At 40.2% G+C, this 17,821-nt stretch overlaps 4 non-coding genes and 13 pseudogenes across 4 annotated transcripts; all 17 read left to right on the top strand.

Annotated features, from left to right (window-relative positions):
• Positions 1-291: 291 nt before the first annotated feature.
• On the top strand, positions 292-409 carry LOC145951529 (uncharacterized; annotated as a pseudogene).
• Positions 410-639: 230 nt separating this feature from the next.
• On the top strand, positions 640-758 carry LOC145951537 (uncharacterized; annotated as a pseudogene).
• A 7,679-nt stretch (positions 759-8,437) lies between these two features.
• LOC145951535 (uncharacterized) lies at positions 8,438-8,555 on the top strand (annotated as a pseudogene).
• Positions 8,556-8,786: 231 nt separating this feature from the next.
• On the top strand, positions 8,787-8,905 carry LOC145951539 (uncharacterized; annotated as a pseudogene).
• Positions 8,906-9,138: 233 nt separating this feature from the next.
• LOC145951536 (uncharacterized) lies at positions 9,139-9,257 on the top strand (annotated as a pseudogene).
• Positions 9,258-9,486: 229 nt separating this feature from the next.
• Positions 9,487-9,605, top strand: LOC145951514 (5S ribosomal RNA). Its single transcript, XR_014429311.1, has one exon. It is a non-coding gene; the product is annotated as a 5S ribosomal RNA (ribosomal RNA).
• Positions 9,606-9,834: 229 nt separating this feature from the next.
• On the top strand, positions 9,835-9,953 carry LOC145951520 (uncharacterized; annotated as a pseudogene).
• Positions 9,954-10,181: 228 nt separating this feature from the next.
• Positions 10,182-10,300, top strand: LOC145951531 (uncharacterized; annotated as a pseudogene).
• Positions 10,301-10,532: 232 nt separating this feature from the next.
• Positions 10,533-10,650, top strand: LOC145951524 (uncharacterized; annotated as a pseudogene).
• A 233-nt stretch (positions 10,651-10,883) lies between these two features.
• On the top strand, positions 10,884-11,002 carry LOC145951533 (uncharacterized; annotated as a pseudogene).
• A 228-nt stretch (positions 11,003-11,230) lies between these two features.
• LOC145951532 (uncharacterized) lies at positions 11,231-11,349 on the top strand (annotated as a pseudogene).
• Positions 11,350-11,575: 226 nt separating this feature from the next.
• Positions 11,576-11,694, top strand: LOC145951527 (uncharacterized; annotated as a pseudogene).
• A 233-nt stretch (positions 11,695-11,927) lies between these two features.
• LOC145951511 (5S ribosomal RNA) lies at positions 11,928-12,046 on the top strand. Its single transcript, XR_014429308.1, has one exon. It is a non-coding gene; the product is annotated as a 5S ribosomal RNA (ribosomal RNA).
• Positions 12,047-12,279: 233 nt separating this feature from the next.
• On the top strand, positions 12,280-12,398 carry LOC145951492 (5S ribosomal RNA). The gene has a single exon (XR_014429289.1). It is a non-coding gene; the product is annotated as a 5S ribosomal RNA (ribosomal RNA).
• A 227-nt stretch (positions 12,399-12,625) lies between these two features.
• LOC114915359 (5S ribosomal RNA) lies at positions 12,626-12,744 on the top strand. The gene has a single exon (XR_003803338.2). It is a non-coding gene; the product is annotated as a 5S ribosomal RNA (ribosomal RNA).
• A 232-nt stretch (positions 12,745-12,976) lies between these two features.
• Positions 12,977-13,096, top strand: LOC114915350 (uncharacterized; annotated as a pseudogene).
• Positions 13,097-13,309: 213 nt separating this feature from the next.
• Positions 13,310-13,432, top strand: LOC145951538 (uncharacterized; annotated as a pseudogene).
• The last annotated feature ends 4,389 nt before the right edge of the window (positions 13,433-17,821 follow it).

The following is a 17,821-nucleotide window of genomic DNA, read 5'->3' as shown; positions in this document are numbered from 1 at the left end:
AGAGTAGTACTAGGATAAGTGCCCTCCTGTGAAGTCCTCGTGTTGCACCTCTTGTTTTTTTTTTTTTTTTCTGATTTCTTACTTACGTGGTTATTGGAAGTTTTTTTTTAAAAAAAATCGTCTTGGTTTTTTTTGTCACATTTAACTGTCTCAATTTTTTAATAGGGATACTTTTGTCGAATTTTCAAACTATCTCGGATTGAACTCAAATATTAGCCTTAAAAATTAAAATTTTAATTCTAATATTTTTCCTTACAACCGCATATACTAATATTTTGCGTAATACTTGTTAGGCGCGATCATACAAGCACTAATGCACCGGATCCCATCAGAACTCTGCAACTGAGCGTGTTTGGGCGAGAGTAGTACTAGGATGGTTGACCTCCTGGAAGTCCTCGAGTTGCACCTCGTTTTTTTGCCGATTTCTTACTTACCTGGTTATTTGAATTTTTTTTCTTAAAAAAAAATCGTCTCGGTTGTTTTTGTCAAATTTAACTATCTCAATATTTTAACAGGGATACTTTTGTCAATTTTCAAACTATCTACGATTGAACTCAAATATTAGCCTTAAAAATTCAAATTTTAAGGCTAATATTTTACCTTAAACCGCATATACTAATATTTTGCGTCTTACTTGTCAGGTACGACAATACCAGCACTAATGCATCGGATCCCATCAGAACTTCACAATTTTGTGTGCTTGTGCGAGAGTAGTACTAGGATGGGTGACCTCTTGGGAAGTCCTCGTAATGCACCTCTTTTTTTTTGTCGATTCCTTACTTACGTGGCTATTTGAAGTTTTTTCTTAAACAAATTCGTCTTAGTTGTTTTTGTCAAATTTAACTGTCTCAATTTTTTAACATGGTTACTTGTGTGAAATTTTCAAACTGTTTTATTCATACTGTGAAACAGAGCTCCAAGCTCGGTATCTCAGCGCAACATGACCTCGGGCACATGCCATGAGATGTCAGCTCGGTAGTTAAGCGAATCGCAACTGATTCCCGAGGATCCCGCCTCAGACGAGATCCATCATTCAATTATATTGTATCTTATCTCAGGCCCAAAGCCCAAAGCAACCCTAAATCACACCAAGGTACATGCATTACATATACGAGACTAATACTCATACAATCCCTAACTTTAGCAACGGAGTCTCTTTTGCAGGTACCACCCCCATCTTGGAGCACCAACGTACCAGTGAAGGAGGCTCACCGATCTTACCTGGCGGATCAGCTCTTCAGCAGATTTCCAGTAAGAACATGTGGCGCCCACCGTGGGGTCGATCAAGACAGCTCTTATCGGCCACCTGTATGGTTTTCACCAGAAGCCATAGCAGATGAGTAACAGATGACGTAGACCACTCAACTACCATGGATAGCAACGCTGCAGCCTTGAGGCGGATGACCGACCAAGTCGAGCAAATGCGATAGCAGCACGAGGCCGACCTACGCAACATGCGCGCCCAGCACAAAAATGATATAGCGGTAATGCGGACCGCCAATGAAGCAGACCTTGCGGCGTTACGCGTCGAGAACGAGCACATTCGTGCCCAGCTCCCTCGACGCCCTTCTGATCACCCTCCTCACGAGAGGAACGTTCGTGAGAATGAAGCACACTCAGCCTCTCAATCCCGGACGATGACCAGGGCACCAACTTCATGACCCGCCACGTACCGATCTCATGCATCGACGCACAAGTCGGGACAAGCCACCAGCAGAGCCCCCACTCACGTCACAGAAGGCCAAGAAACCTTCCGCCGCCATCCTTTTGTGGATGGCATTATGGAGACTCCACTCCCCCGCGGATGGAAGCCTCTCCATCTTGACCGCTATGACGGCACGACGGACCCCGATGAGCACATCGACTTGTATACAACCCAAGTAAACCTCTACACTAATAGTGATGCTATCCTGTGTAGGGTTTTTCCGACCTCGCTCAAGGGAGCCGCACTCCACTGGTACACCCAGCTACCCGCTGGGTCCATCGACAGTTTCAGCACCCTAGTCCGGCGGTTCACGGCACAATACGCCACAAGCCGACCTCACCACACAACCTCAACTGCTTTGGCCAACCTCAGGCAGAATGATGACGAACCTCTGCGAACCTTCATGGGGCGCTTTTCTAGCATCTCGGTGAGGATCCGGAACTTAAATCCCGAGGTCGCCCTGCACTCCATGCTCATGGCCCTTAAAGCCGGCCCCTTCGTCGACAACCTGTGTTGAGACCCCCCGCGACATGGATGAGCTTCGCGCTCGTGCGGCCGGGTACATCCAGATGGAGGAACACTCCGCCTTCCGTGACCAGGTTCGCGGAAAAGGTCTAGTGAAGCCAGAACAAGGGCACAAGGACAAAATCAAAGTCAACAACGACAGCCAGTTTAAGAAGTCGACTAGGGCAAACTGAGGGGGGAGATATAACTTCTACACTCCCCTGAACTCACCTAGAGTCCACATCTTGGAAGAAGCCAGCAACAACAACCTACTCACCCTTTCACCACCGGGTCACACCCCCAACAGCGCCGACAAGTCTAAACACTGCCGGTACCACAGGAACCATGGTTACACCACGGAGGAGTGTCGCACGCTTCGGGATCGCATCGAAGAGCTCATTCAGTCGGGTCACCTCGACCAATACGTCCAGCGACAGCAGGGGAACAGAGGCGGCTATGGCGGTCGGGGACGGGGCAGAGGTCGTGGTTCGGGAGCTCGCACTGACCCACACCCGGGCTCCCAGCAAAATGCTAGCGGCGCAATACAAGCCAAAATAAGCCAGGAGACAGAATCGGCTTCCTTACGGGGAGTAATCAACATGATTGTAGGTGGCTTCGCTGGGGGAGGCGCCAGCAGCTCGGCTCGGAGAAGACACCTGCGAAGCATCAACTGCGCCCACTCTACCACCTCGGCCCCGCACCAAAGCTCACCGCCAATCTCTTTCTCTGACGAGGACTACGCTGGTGTCAGCCCTAACCAAGATGACCCCATGGTCATCGTTGTAGAAATAGCCAACTGGGAGGTGTAGAAGACACTCATTGACCAGGGGAGCTCGGCTGACGTCTTGTACTGGCCGACGTTCCTCAAGTTAGACGTCCCCTATTCTCTCATCCAACCTCACACTGAGCCCCTAGTCGGCTTTGCAGGAGAACGAGTTCACACCCGGGGGTACGTAGACCTACTGACAACTTTCAGAGCACCACCGGACACAAGGCAGGTCATGGTCCGGTACCTCCTCGTGGAAGCCAACACTTCCTACAACATAATCATCGGGAGGCCAACCTTGAATCAACTTGGAGCAGTAGAGTCCACCCCACACCTCACCATGAAATTCCTAGGGAAGGACAGTAAAATCATCTCCGTCAAAGAAAATCAGAAGACAGATTGGCAGTGCTATGCCGTGAGCCTAAAGGTCTCCTCGTCCAGCAAGCAAGGCAAGGGGGATCCCCCCACCGTAGCTCACACCACCCATAGGGAAACCACTGATCTTGGCCCGAGGACCGACCTACATAGTCTTCCCTAAATTTCATTTCTTTAAATTTCATTGCAATCAATTTTTGTATGAGCAAGTCGTGCACTCTTTTCCCGCCTCAGTCCTTGACTGAGAGGGTTTTGAACGAGGCACGCAGACACAATCAATAAAATAACCCATTTACTTCAATCCACATTCTTATTCCCCTCTATAAAACTCAAGCCACAAAAACCGAGGTCGAATACGAATCTCGATATTCTCGCTTAAGGTCAAGTTCGAACCTTAATTAAATCATTTTACTCAAATTTTAGGTCGAGTACGAACCAAATCCGAGGTCGAATACGAACCTCGATGCCCTCGCCTAAGGTCGAGTTTGAGCCTTAATCAAATCGTTTCACTCAAATCTGAGGTCGAGTCCGAACCTCGTCATCCGAGGTCGAATACGAACCTCGACACTTCCGTTAAAGGTCGAGTCCGAACCTTAATCAAATTATTTCACTCAAATCTGAGATTGAGTTTGAACCTCGTCATCCGAGGTCGAATACGAACCTCAACACTTCCATTTGAGGTCGAGTACGAACCTTAAACACGTAAAATCTGAGGTCTAATATGAACCTCGATACTCCTACCTAAGGCCGAGTTCGAACCGTAATTAAATCGTTTTACTCCAATTTAAGGTCGAATACGAACCTTAAGTACGCCGACGTCGAATACGAACCTCGATTCTCCTACCTAAGGCCGAGTTTGAACCCTAATTAAATCATTTTACTCCAATTTAAGGTCGAATACGAACCTTAAGTACGCCTATTCGAGGTCGAATACGAACCTCAATATTCTCACCTAAAAGTCGAGTTCGAACCCTAATTAAATCGTTTCATTCAAACTTGAGGTCGAGTACGAACCTCAAAAGTGCTAATTCCGAGGTCGCATTCGAACCCTAACGCACTTACTTAAGATCGATACAAAGCCTAACACGTTAATCTGACGACGAGTTTGAACTTTCACAACGTGTCACTTAACAAAAAACTAAGACCGAGTTCAAACCCCAGCGTGATCAACTCAAAGCAGAACATCACCACGCATAAAAGCATACCATGGACATCAAACATATGTCTTAGAACGCGCAAATGGAAAAAATCAGACACAGTCGCAGATGAAGAAAAACACATATATACATACAAGCAAAGTTCTCAAAGTTTGATACATAAATTCCAGAAAAGGAAAAATTAAAACAAAAAGGAACAAAAATGGCCTAGGCTGAGGCATTCTCACTAGAACTGTCATCGAAATTGTCCTCCTTGACCAGCCTCCCAAAGCGGACAACCTTCTCCACATGCATGGAAGAAAAGTCGAACCCGGGAGCAAGGAGTCGTGCCTGCTGAGCAGCCTTTTGTAAGCCCCTCATGTGCTCCATCACAACAAAGCGTTCAACCTCCACAAGCCTCCCTTCCACGACCGCCTTCCCCGTCGCCAGTTTCGCAAGCTCCGCCCTCAAGGTGGCAATCTCGTCCTCCCGGCCACCAAGAATGACCTCGCTACGGAGGCGCTCCTCAGCCGCCACCGCCAGCTCTCCTTTAAGAGAGGTCACAACATCTTCCAAAGCCCGCACCTGGCTACGAGAAGATGTCACCTCATCCTCCAAAGAGCGGGCACGACCTCGAGAGAAGGCGACGAGCTCCTGCAGCTCCCCCACCTGGGAGGCATAAGCCTCGTTAGATCGCAGGGCGATCTCAAGAGACTTCTGCACCCTTCCAAGGTCGCCCCTCGCGGATCGAAGCTCGGCCCCCTGCAGCTTCGCCTCACCAAGGGCAGCACTAAGAACCTTGTTCTCCTCCCTCAGGATCTTATTCGCATCCTTCCAAGGTTGAAGTCGGCCCCTCAGCTTGGCCAAGTCCTCTTGCTGCTTGGCCCACCTATGCTTCCAGTGGCGCATAATGGCACCAGCCCTCTGCAGAAGGACCTGAGCCGCGTCAATGCTCTCAACAGGCCCTGCCCCCTTGATCATTGTCTGGTCCCCAGCGCTCAACGAGCCTGTGGGGAAGAATTTGTCGCCGGTCACCCCCGCACTCCATAACGAGTCCAGGTCAGCCGAGGCGCTAACATGGTCCAGCCTCATATTGGAGCGATCCTTCCCGAAGCGATGAGCGAGGTATCGGCTTCGGGAAACCCCCTGGGACGAACCAGGTGAAGGAGCAGACATGACAGGTGTCATCGTCGGGGTCTCAGAACTTAGCCCCTTGCCACGAGCCTCAGCTGCGGCGGAAGTAGGCACCCCCTGCCCGCCAACAGGGGGGACCAAGTCGGGCACCCCCGACCTCGGGGGAACCGGGGTCTCAGCAGAACTCCCCGCCTGCAAAAAGCATCATGTCAAAAAAGGAAAAAAGACAACATACAGGAAACCACAAAAATAAAGAAACACTACTTACCTCAGCAGCATGGGCAGCCCGCTCAGTGGCTGGGGCCACTACTTCGACAGCTGGGGTGGCTTGCCCAGCGTCAGGGGTCGCCATCCCGGCAGCATTTCCTGCCTGCAAAAAATGGCCCCAGATCAGAAGACAAGAAAGCATAATAAATGACAATGAAAAGCCGAAGAGACAAGATACTCACCACCTCGGCAACTCGAGCAACCTGCTCAGCAGCCTGGGCTCCTACCTCGGCGACGGCCACCCCGGCCTACAAGAAGGCCCATACCACCTCAATAAATCGAGCAAAGTCAACATAGAAGAAATGTACAAGGAAATAAGACACTCACCTCGGCGGCCTGCGCAGTAGGCTCAGCAATTTGGGCCACCTCCTCAGTAACCACTGGAGGAGCCTCTTTGGACGGCGGACTCTCGGTGAGATCCACGGCATCAACATCAGCGACTTTGGAGGTCACCTCCTCGGCATAACGAGGGGCGGAGGTCCCCCCGACCTCCTTCTCCCCCTCTTTCTTTTTCGGTGTGTCTTCAGGGGGGCAACCTCCTCCCCCTGAGGCTTGGGAACATCAAGCTCGGTAACATTGTACCGATGCTTCAGCTCACGCCACAAGTTCCTCCCCATGATGCCTGCAAACAGAAAACCAAACACATCAGCAAAAGAAAATTACACAAACCCTAGCAAACTACTAAAACACGAAATACTCACTCTCTAGACCCCTCTCCCTGTAGGGCGAATCCGCAAGTGACAGAACGAGCTTGCAATCCAACGGGCGAGGGAGCGCAACAAGGTTTTCAACGACGGCCGCCTCCGAGGCCGTCAACTTCAGGTTACCCAAATCGTGAAACCTAGATGGTTTAAGGCACCAATAAAAAGGAAATTTCGGCAACCCACCGAAATGAAACACCTCATCTTCCAAAGGGTCGACACCCACAAGGGTGACCCGGAAGAACTCTTGTTTGAAATTTTTATATGACTGGGAGTAGAGAGTAAACAGACCCTCATCCCTACTCCCACTCAAAGACAAAATGCCGTAAGGCAGAACGCCTATCTTCAGCTGATAAAAATGAAGAAAGACGCGAAGAGACACCTCTATCCCCAGAACTGTACACAGGACTTGAAAAGCCTTCAAGAAACCCCAACTATTGGGATGCAACTGGCAAGGAGCCAAGTTGATGAAGTTCAAAAAATCGCACTCAAATTGGGTGAAGGGAAGACAAACACCTAAATCCCTAAAAAACCACTGGTACATATAGAAATGGGGAGGGTTAGTAGACTTCCCCATGTACACACCCTCACCAGCCTGACAAGGTTCAAGCCGGATCATCTAGGAGATAGAAGAATCACAAATCTTATACGTCCTCCGAACCGCATTAATCTTAAGGAAAGACCGGAAGACACTCTGGATTCCCCCCATCTCGCGCCTGACCCAATCATACCCAGGAATGCCTGGAATGGGGCCCGCCGGGGGTACCACTTCTTGCTTTTTCTCAGCAGCGGCCGTTCTAGAGGCCACCGCCTTGCCCCGCGCCCCGCCTTTACCCTTGGCGGGCACGGAAGAACCAGCACCACCCTCTCTACCCATCAAGAAAATGAAGAAACTCGAAGAAGAAAATCTGGGAAAAAGAGAAAAGAAGATAGTAGAAAGGAAGTACCTGGTACTCATCTTCAGAAAATAACCCTAAAACGAAGGGGTTACCGGAAACGGCGACGGAAACAAGGGAAAAGGAGACGGAGGGCAAACAGGAGCAAGAAGGAGAAGAGAGCTAACGTACACAGGAAGTCGAAAGAGTAAAGTCAAAAGTGAAGAGGCGCGAGTGAGAGAAAAGAAAAGCATTTTCCCCAAATTCAAAACCGCCACGCCACGTGTCAACCTAGGGACACGCCCGACAACACATTTACTACAAAACCATCATTACATAACCGTCACTTCTATTAACGCGCCACTTGCATGTTTTCGTAAGTGACTAATTATGACACATGGCACCTCAACAAACAAGTGTACGCGAAAGGTCACCTCCCCCTAGTGAGCTCGGTTTTAACTCCTCGACCTATGGTCTTCGGAGCTCGGGGGGCTAGTGTACTATCCATACTATGAAACCGAGCTCCGAGCTCGGTATCTCAGCGCAACATGACCTCGGGCACGCGCCACGGGACATCAGCTCGGCAGTTAAGCGAATCGCAACTGATTCCCGAGGATCCCGCCTCAGACGAGATCCATCATTCAATTATATTATATCTTATCTCAGGCCCAAAGCCCAAAGCAATCCTAAATCACACCAAGGTACGTGCATTACATATACGAGACTAATAATCATACAAACCCTAACTTTAGCATCGGAGTCTCTTTTGCAGGTACCACCCCCATCTTGGAGCACCAGCGTACCAGTGAAGGAGGCTCACCGATCTTACCTGGCGGATTTTCTCTATAGCAGATTTCCGGTAAGAACACAAACTATCTTGGATTGAACTCAAATATTAGCCTTAAAAATTCAAATTTTAAGGCTAATATTTTTCCTTACAACCGCATATACTAATATTTTGCGTAATACTTGTCATATGCGAACGTACCAGCACTAATCCACTGGATCCCATCAGAACTCCAAAGTTAAGCGTCCTAGGCGAGAGTAGTACAAGGATGGGTGACCTCCTGAAAAGTCCTCATGTTGCACCTCTTTTTCTTGCCGATTTCTTAGTTACGTGGTTATTTGAAGTTTTTTTCTTAAAAAAAATCGTCTCGGTTTTTTTTGTCCAATTGAACTGTCTCAATTTTTTAAACGGGATACTTTTGTCAAATTTTCAAACTATCTCGGATTGAACTCAAATATTAGCCTTAAAAATTCAAATTTTAAGGCTAATATTTTACCTTACAACCCCATATACTAATATTTTGTATAATACTTGTCAAGTGTGATCATCCAAGCACTAATGCACCAGATCCTAGCAGAACTCCGCAACTAAGCGTGTTTGGGTGAGAGTAGTACAAGGATGGTTGACCTCCTGGGAAGTCTTTGCGTTGCACCTATTTTTTTTTTCGGATTTCTTACTTACGTGGTTATTTGAAGTTTTTTTCTTAAAAAAAATCATCTTGATTGTTTTTGTCAAATTCAACTGTCTCAACTTTTTAACAGGGGTACTTTGGTTAAATTTTTAAACTATCTCATATTGAACTCAATTATTAGCCTTAAAAATTCAAATTTTAAGGCTAATATTTTACCTTACAACCACATATACTAATATTTTTTTGCAATACTTGTCAAATGCGATCATACAAGCACTAATGCATTGGATCCCATTAGAACTCAGTAGTTAAGCTTGCTTGGGCAAGAGTAGTATAAGGATGGATGACCTCCTGGGAAGTCCTCGTGTTGCACCTTTTTTTTGCCGATTTCTTACTTATGTGGTTATTTGAAGTTTTTTTCTGAAAAAAAATTGTCTCGGTTGTTTTTGTCAAATTTAACAGTCTGAATTTTTTAACAGGGGTACTTTTGTCAAATTTTCAAACTATCTCAGATCGAACTCAAATTTTAGCCTTAAAAATTAAAATTTTAAGGCTAATATTTTTCCTTACAACTGCATATACTAATAATTTGTGTAATACTTTTTAGGTGCGATCATACCAGCACTAATGCACCGGAACCCATCAGAACTCCGCAGTTAAGCGTGGTTGGGCGAGAGTAGTGCTAGGATGGCTGACATCCTGGGAAGTCCTCGTGTTGCACCTCTTTTTTTTTTCGATTCCTTACTTACGTGGTTATTTGAAGTTTTTTTCTTAAAAAAATCGTCTCGGTTGTTTTTGTCAAATTTAACTATCTCAATTTACTAACACGGGTACTTTTGTCAATTTTCAAACTATCTTGGATTGAACTCAAATATTAGCCTTAAAAATTTAAATTTTAAGGCTAATGTTTTTCTTTACAACTGCATATACTAATATTTTGCGTAATACTTGTCAGGTGCGATCACACCAGCACTTATGCACCGGATCCCATCAGAACTCCACAATTAACCGTGCTTGGACAAGACTAGTACTAGGATTGGTGACCTCTTGGGAAGTCTTCGTGTTGCACCTCTTTTTTTTGCCGATTTCTTACTTAAATGGTTATTTGAAATTTTTTTCTTAAAAAATTGTCTCGGTTGTTTTTGTCAAATTTAACCGTCTCAATTTTTTAAAACGGGTACTTTTGTCAAATTTCAAACTATCTTGGATTGAACTCAAATATTAGCCTTAAAAATTCAAATTTTAAGGCTAATGTTTTTCCATACAACTGCATATACTAATATTTTGGGTAATACTTGTCAAGTGCGATCATACCATCACTCGTGCACCGGATCCCATCAGAACTCCGCAGTTAAGCGTGCTTGGACGAGAGTAGTTCTAGGTTTGGCGACCTCTTGGGATGTCCTTGTGTTGTACCTCTTTTTTTTTGCCAATTTCTTACTTACGTGGTTATTTGAAGTTTTTTTCTTAAAAAAAATTGTATCGGTTGTTTTTGTCAAATTTAACTGTCTCAATTTTTTTACACAGGTACTTTTGTCAAATTTTCAAACTATCTTAGATTGAACTCAAATATTAGTCTTAAAAATTCAAATTTTAAGACTAATATTTTTCCTTACAACCACATATACTAATATTTTGCATAATACTTGTCAGGTGCGATCATACCAGTACTAATGCATTGGATCCCATCAGAACTCTAAAGTTAAGCGTGCTAGGCGAGAGTAGTGCAAGGATGGGTGACCTCCTGGAAAGTCCTTGTGTTTCACCTCTCTTTTTTTGCCGATTTCTTAGTTACGTGGTTATTTGAGGTTTTTTTCTTAAAAAAAAATTGTCTCGGTTGTTTTTGATAAATTGAACTATCTCAATTTTTCAAAAGGGATACTTTTGTCAATTTTTCAAACTATCTAGGATTGAACTCAAATATTAGCCTTAAAATTTCAAATTTTAAGGCTAATATTTTTTCTTACAACCGCATATACTAATATTTTGCGTAATACTTTCCAGGTGCGATCATACAAGCACTAATGCACCAGATCCCATCATAACTCTGCAACAAAGCGTGTTTGGGCAAGAGTAGTACTAGAATGGTTGACCTCCTGGGAAGTCCTCGCGTTGCACCAATTTTTTTTTGCCGATTTCTTACTTACGTGGTTATTTGATGTTTTTTCTTAAAAAATTGTCTCGGTTGTTTTTGTCAAATTTAACCGTCTCAATTTTTAACAGGGGTACTTTTGTCAAATTTTCAAACTATCTCAGATTGAACTCAAATATTAGCCTTAAAATTTCAAATATTAAGGCTAATATTTTTCCTTACAACCGCATATACTAATATTTTGCGTAATACTTATCAAGTGAGATTATACAAGTACTAATGCACCGAATCCCATTAGAACTCTGCAGTTAAGCGTGCTTGGATGAGAATAGTAGTAGGATGGGTGGCCTCCTGGGAAGTCCTCGTGTTGCACCTCTTTTTTTGTCGATTTCTTACTTACATGGTTATTTGAAGTTTTTAAAAAAAAATCGTCTCGGTTGTTTTTGTCAAATTTAATCGTCTCAATTTTTTAACAGGGTTACTTTTGTCAAAATTTTAAACTATCTCGGATTGAACTCAAATTTTAGCATTAAAAATTCAAATTTTAAGGCTAATATATTTCCTTACAACCGCACATACTAATATTTTGCGAAATACTTGTCAGGTGCGATAATACCAACACAAATGCAGCGGATCCCATCAGAACTCTACAATTAAGCGTGCTTGTGCGAGAGTAGTATTAGGATGGGTGACCTTCTGGAATGTCCTCGTGTTGCACCTCTTTTTTTTTTGCAGATTTCTTACTTACGTGGTTATTTGAAGTTTTTTTCTTAAAAAAAATCGTCTCGGTTGTTTTTGTTAAATTTAACTGTCTGAATTTTTTAACAAGGGTGCTTTTGTTAAATTTTCAAACTATCTTGGATTGAACTCAAATATTAGGCTTAAAAATTCAAATTTTAAGGCTAATATTTTTCCTTACAACCGCATAAACTAATATTTTGTGTAATACTTGTCAGGTGCGATCATACCAGCACTAATGCACTGGATCCCAACAGAACTCCGCAGTTAAGCGTACTTGGACGAGAGTATTAATAGGATGGGTGACCTCTTGGGAAGTCCTCGTGTTGCACCTCATTTTTTTTTGCCGATTTCTTACTTACGTGGTTACTTGAAGTTTTTTTGGTTAAAAAAATCGTCTCAGTTGTTTTTGTGAAATTTAACTGTCTCAATTTTTTAACAGGGGTACTTTTGTCAAATTTTCAAACTATCTCGGATTGAACTCAAATTTTAGACTTAAAAATGCAAATTTTAAGCCTAATATTTTTCCTTACAACCGCATATACTAACATTTTGCGTAATACTTGTCAGGTGCGATCATACCGGCACTAATGCACCGGATCCCATCAGAACTCTGTAGTTAAGCGTGCTTGGGCGAGAGTAGTTCTAGGATGGGTGACCTCCTTGGAAGTACTCGTCTTGCACCTTTTTTTGCCGATTTCTTACTTACGTGGTTATTTGAAGTTTTTTTCTTAAAAAAATCGTCTCGGTTGTTTTTGTCAAATTTAAGTGTCTCAATTTTTTAACAGGGGAAATTTTGTCAAATTTTCAAACTATCTCAGATTGAACTCAAATTTTAGCGTTAACAATTGAAATTTTAAGACTAATATTTTTCCTTACAACCGCATATACTAATATCTTTCCTAATACTTGTCAGGTGCGATCACACTAGCACTAATGCACCGGATCCCATCAGAACTCCGTAGATAAGAGTGCTTGGGCGAGAGTAGTACTAGGATGGGTGACCTTCTGGGAAGTCCTCGTGTTGCACCTCTTTTTTTTTGCCGATTTCTTGCTTACGTGGTCATTTGAAGTTTTTTTCTTTAAAAAAATTGTCTCGGTTATTTTTTTCAAATTTAACTGTCTCAATTTTTTAACAGGGGTACTTTTGTTGAATTTTCAAACTATCTCGAATTGAAGTCAAATTTTAGCCTTAGAAATTCAAATTTTTATGCTAATATTTTTTCTTACAACCGCATATACTAATATTTTGCGGAATACTTGTCAGGTGCGATCATATCGGCACTAATGCATCGAATCCCATCAGAACTTCGCAGTTAAGCATGCTTGGGCGAGAGTAGTACTAGGATGGGTGACCTCCTTGGAAGTACTCGTCTGCCGATTTCTTACTTACTTGGTTATTTGAAGTTTTTTTCGTAAAAAAATTGTCTCGGTTGCTTTTGTCAAATTTAACTGTCTCAATTTTTTAACAAGGGTACTTTTGTCAAATTTTCAAACTATCTCAGATTGAACTCAAATTTTAGCCTTAACAATTCAAATTTTAAGGCTAATATTTTTCCTTACAACAACATATACTAATATTTTGCGTAATACTTGTCAGGTGCGATCATACCAGCACTAATGCACTGGATCCCATCAGAATTCCGCAGTTAAGTGTGCTTGGGCGAGAGTAGTACTAGGATGGGTGACCTCCTGGGTTTAGGGTTTGGGATGGGTGACTTCCTAGGTTTAAAACCCCAATTTTAAAAGGCCAAGTTTACGCATAAGGTTGAGTTCAAACCTAAAATAATTTAAAAGGCCAAGTTTGAGCCTAACATGATTTTAAAAGGTCAAGTTTGAGCCTAAGACCAAATTTGAACCTAACATGATTTTAAAGGCCGTGTTCGAAGCCTAACCAATCTTAAAAGATCAATTTTGAGCCTAAAGTTGACCTTAAGTCTAAACTAATTTGAAAGGCAGAGTTCAAAGCCTAACCAATCTTAAAAGGCCAAGTTTAAGCTTAAGGCCTTGAGTCTAAAATAATTTAAAATGTTGAATTTGAAACCAACTTATGAAATTTACCTAGTTTAATAGTTGGTTGAATTCAAGCCAACTTATAAAATTTATCAAGTTTAAAAAATGGCCAACTTTGAATCTAACTTGTGAAATTTACCAAGTTTAAAGTTTGAAGATTAAACTAGTTTAAGATTAATAACTTATAAAATTTTCCAAGTTAAAGACTGGTCAAATTTGAAGCCAATAAATTATACTATTTCTAAAATTGGTGAGTTTGAAGCCTTGTAAAGAAAAGGAATAGCCATGTTTGACACTTTTTGATTAAAGAGTTGAGTTAGAATTTATTCCAATCGAACGAGTCAAACTTAAAATTTTACAACTTGATCAACTACAACTATAGAACGTTATAAAAATACTTGAACAAAATTCATGATAGAAATGAGATCGACATTCTCCATCATCATCTTTACATATATATGACATTTTTTGATCTTCCTTACAAAATTCCTCCATAGTAAGCTCTACAATTGATAAAGATTTAACATGAGAAAGTATGGTTGTATGATCCAATCAAGCCAAAGGCCTAATAATTTTCCAACAACAAAATCAGTAGAAGTTGAAGCCCCTGGGGGCACTTGTTCCTTTCCTCTAACTTCATTTATATTATTGGTGGGAAGCTCGATGCTAGAAGCACCAATGTTACTAGCCATATCAAATGTGATCAATAAATTATCTTGTTGATTATTAATAGAATTTCCAAACTATCTTGTTGATTACTAACAAAATTTAAATTTTCAAGCACGAGAGCCTTATCAGAAGTACCTTCCAAACTCTGTTCAACAACTTTTCTGATTTCATTATTTTTCTCTTGCATTTGAATATGACCAATCTCATTGACAACATGATCTCACTTAACTTCAGCTTTTTTTCGAAACTATTTTGAAACCTCATCAACAACTTTCCTTATTTATGCAATTTGGATTATAGGTGAAGGAATGATATTTTCAACTTGGAAATCTTGATTATGCTTGTCAGATGAGCTGTACTTTCAAACAACTTGGTCTAACTTGAAATTACTCTTTAAGTGATACCAATCATTTTTGCCCATGATCTCTGCAAATAAAATCATATCAATCTAATTTACAAGTTAGATTCATATTATAAAGTATAGAATAAATATACAAGCATATAACACTCTTCTCTCATTGCCAACAACTTAAAAAAAATGGAGATCGAAGATAAAATTGGACGTGAAACCTATATGCGAAGAGATCAGAAAGTTTAGTATCCAATCTTACCAAATTTTGTAAGAATAATAAGGATTTACAATTAAGTACCAATTAAAGTTTATAATAATTTTAATAATCTCATTATTAAAAAAAATACTACTTACTTATTTTTTTATTCTTCACACTCTTTAATACTTGGATTAATTAAAAGCTTAATTAGTAGAATTGAAAGTATTTGAAACTTCAGTCCTCCCTGCACTCATAATTTTGAATCAAATTATTAGAGTTATGTTATAGGTATTCATCATTTTATAAATATATGATCGAGTAATAAATATGTAGTTAAATGCCATTGAAGATTTTGATTTTGCTTAGTTGTAGTATGACTATGACTAAACTGTTTGGATCATGTTTGAGAACGTATTCATGCAATTGTTCAGCATAATTCTCCCACAAAGTACAATCTACCATATTTCCTCTGCATTAATAGATAAGAAATTATCAGTAAATATAAGAACAACTAAAACAATGATTAAGAATTGAAAATATAATACAAGACAGATAACTCACTTTAAATCTTCAAACACAATGTCGATCAGTTTATTCTTCGTGTTATTTTTCTCATTCTCTTTCAAATCATACTTTGAACATGTCCAATAACATCTGATATAATAAACTGTATATTGTTTAAAAGGTAAATATTTAGGTGATCAGATCTAAATAAAACATGATAGAAAATACAAAAAGTTTTATAAAAAAGAAGGCCTCACCTATGAAGTAAGTCTGACACACACCACAATATATGTCAGAGAATGTGACAAAGCTGAAACAATTTTCTGGTATTGTCCCCCATCTGTTTTCATACACATAGTGGTTCTTATGAAATTGAGCTTAAACTTTTGTTACTTTGAATTTAGAACTAGTTTGAGCCACCAATAAGTTTTGAATGAGATAATAGGACCCTTCTTCAAGAATGTTTTCAAACATATAAATGAGGTTCTGCTTAACAGAACCTTGAACCTTTGAAGACAAACAACAAAAAACATGAATTAATTGTATAACAGTAAAATGAGAAAATTACTTAAGCTGATAGCAGAATTAGAATTTTTTCAATTTAAATTTAAATAAAGCAACACAATGACTATGACTTACCTGTTCATCAAGAAAAATCATCTCTATTGATTTTGTTGCGTTAAAGTTGTTTTTTCAACATATTCCATAAATAGATCACACAGATTTTGATTTTTCACTCTACTTTTCCGGGCACAATGTCTTTAATGAACGAAAACCGTTGTGCCATCCTGAATATATGGTCAAAAAAAGATATACTTCAAAGAAGAAAGGTGTTACTCGTCAATTTTTGAGTTTGCAGCAATGTTAGAGTATATTTGGCATACCCTTCATAGACTTCTCACTGGTTAGTTGTTTTTCTAAATGTCCTCATATGAAACTAATACATTTGAATTTAATCAATCAATAAGACTACGTGATAATGCTGAGAGTTTTTTATGCTTAACTTTCTAGTAACATACTGATATGGACTAATATGTTTTCAAAAGTAATTTGAGAGAATACGGACCTGAGTAGTGTTACCTTAATGACTCTACAATAGACGGTTTGAGAATAACCACTATTAACTTCTACAACAAATGTAAGCACTATTAACTCAAAGTTGAGAATAAGCAGTATTTGAGAGAATACGAACCTGAGTAGTGTTATATATCTGTTGCATTAAATGGCACAAGTATTGATGTATGTGTATTCCATTTGAATTAATATACTCCCTCCGTTTTTTTTTCATAGTCGTTTTGTCAGAGTTTGTTGTTTTTTTTTCATTGTCATGTTACTAAAATCAATGAGTTATTAATTTTTTTCTTCCATTTTTATCCTTGATAATTAATACATGTTTCCTGAACAATGTGTGTATTTATTTTTAATGTCTACCTAATTTCTCTACAACTACTCATATAAAGTTAATGTGCATTTATAAGAGCAATATGTTCCCAACAAAATACTATAAAAAAAACAAAAGAAAAAGGGACAACTATTTAATGGAGTAGTTCAATAGTCTAAAAAATGCAATAAAAAAATAAAGGGTAAAATAGGAAAGTAAATAATAAATATTTTTAAAAACTAAAATATCAATAATTTCCTTAAATCTCGTGCAAAACCTTAAACGACTAAGAAAAAAAAACGGAGGGAGTAATATTGATTGTGTAAGTTTAGACGGCTATCTGACATCACTCAAGTGTTTCTTTTTTATCATATTTATGTTGCATTAACGATAGGAGGTTCGTTATCCTTTAGTAGTCATAACCAATTATACGAATTATGTTACATTTCAAACTTTAACAATAAGGAACTTTTTAATAACTCTTTCATATGGGAAAACTATGCTGATACATAATTCAAATGTAGTTGTTATAATTACGCAGACATGTCTCCATCTTGCTAATACATAATTCTAATTTTATTGCTTTCTTGCATTTCTGGCTCCATCTTAAAAATAGTGCAGTTGTTATTTTTGTTGAGAATTTGAATCAGCATCTATTATTTGAGTTTATTTCATATTAATGGAGCATTATTAGAATTCCTACAGTTATGATTTTTTAACTATAGAAATTATAGGTGTTGTTACATTTTTATGAGTATTTATATTTGTCATTTAATTTTATGTTTATGAGCAGAATTTGTATCAACTTTCAATTATGTATTTAAAAGGTTACAAGTATGAATAAAATATATGAGTTTAAGTCTTCTAATTCTTCTTGAATTCCAACAAGTGGTATCAAGAGCTTGCTTCTTACGGGCTGTGAGGAAAGGTTTATTGAGCGCTAAACACATTGAGGTTGAGTACAAACACAAAATTTAGTGATTTATTGTTTA

This window comes from Cajanus cajan, chromosome 8 (genome assembly GCF_000230855.2).
Source record: "Cajanus cajan strain Asha chromosome 8, NIPB_CcT2T_4, whole genome shotgun sequence".
In the NCBI taxonomy this organism is placed as follows: domain Eukaryota; kingdom Viridiplantae; phylum Streptophyta; class Magnoliopsida; order Fabales; family Fabaceae; genus Cajanus; species Cajanus cajan.
The sequence above is the reverse complement of the archived record's forward strand: the minus strand, read 5'-3'. Positions and strand labels throughout refer to the sequence as shown.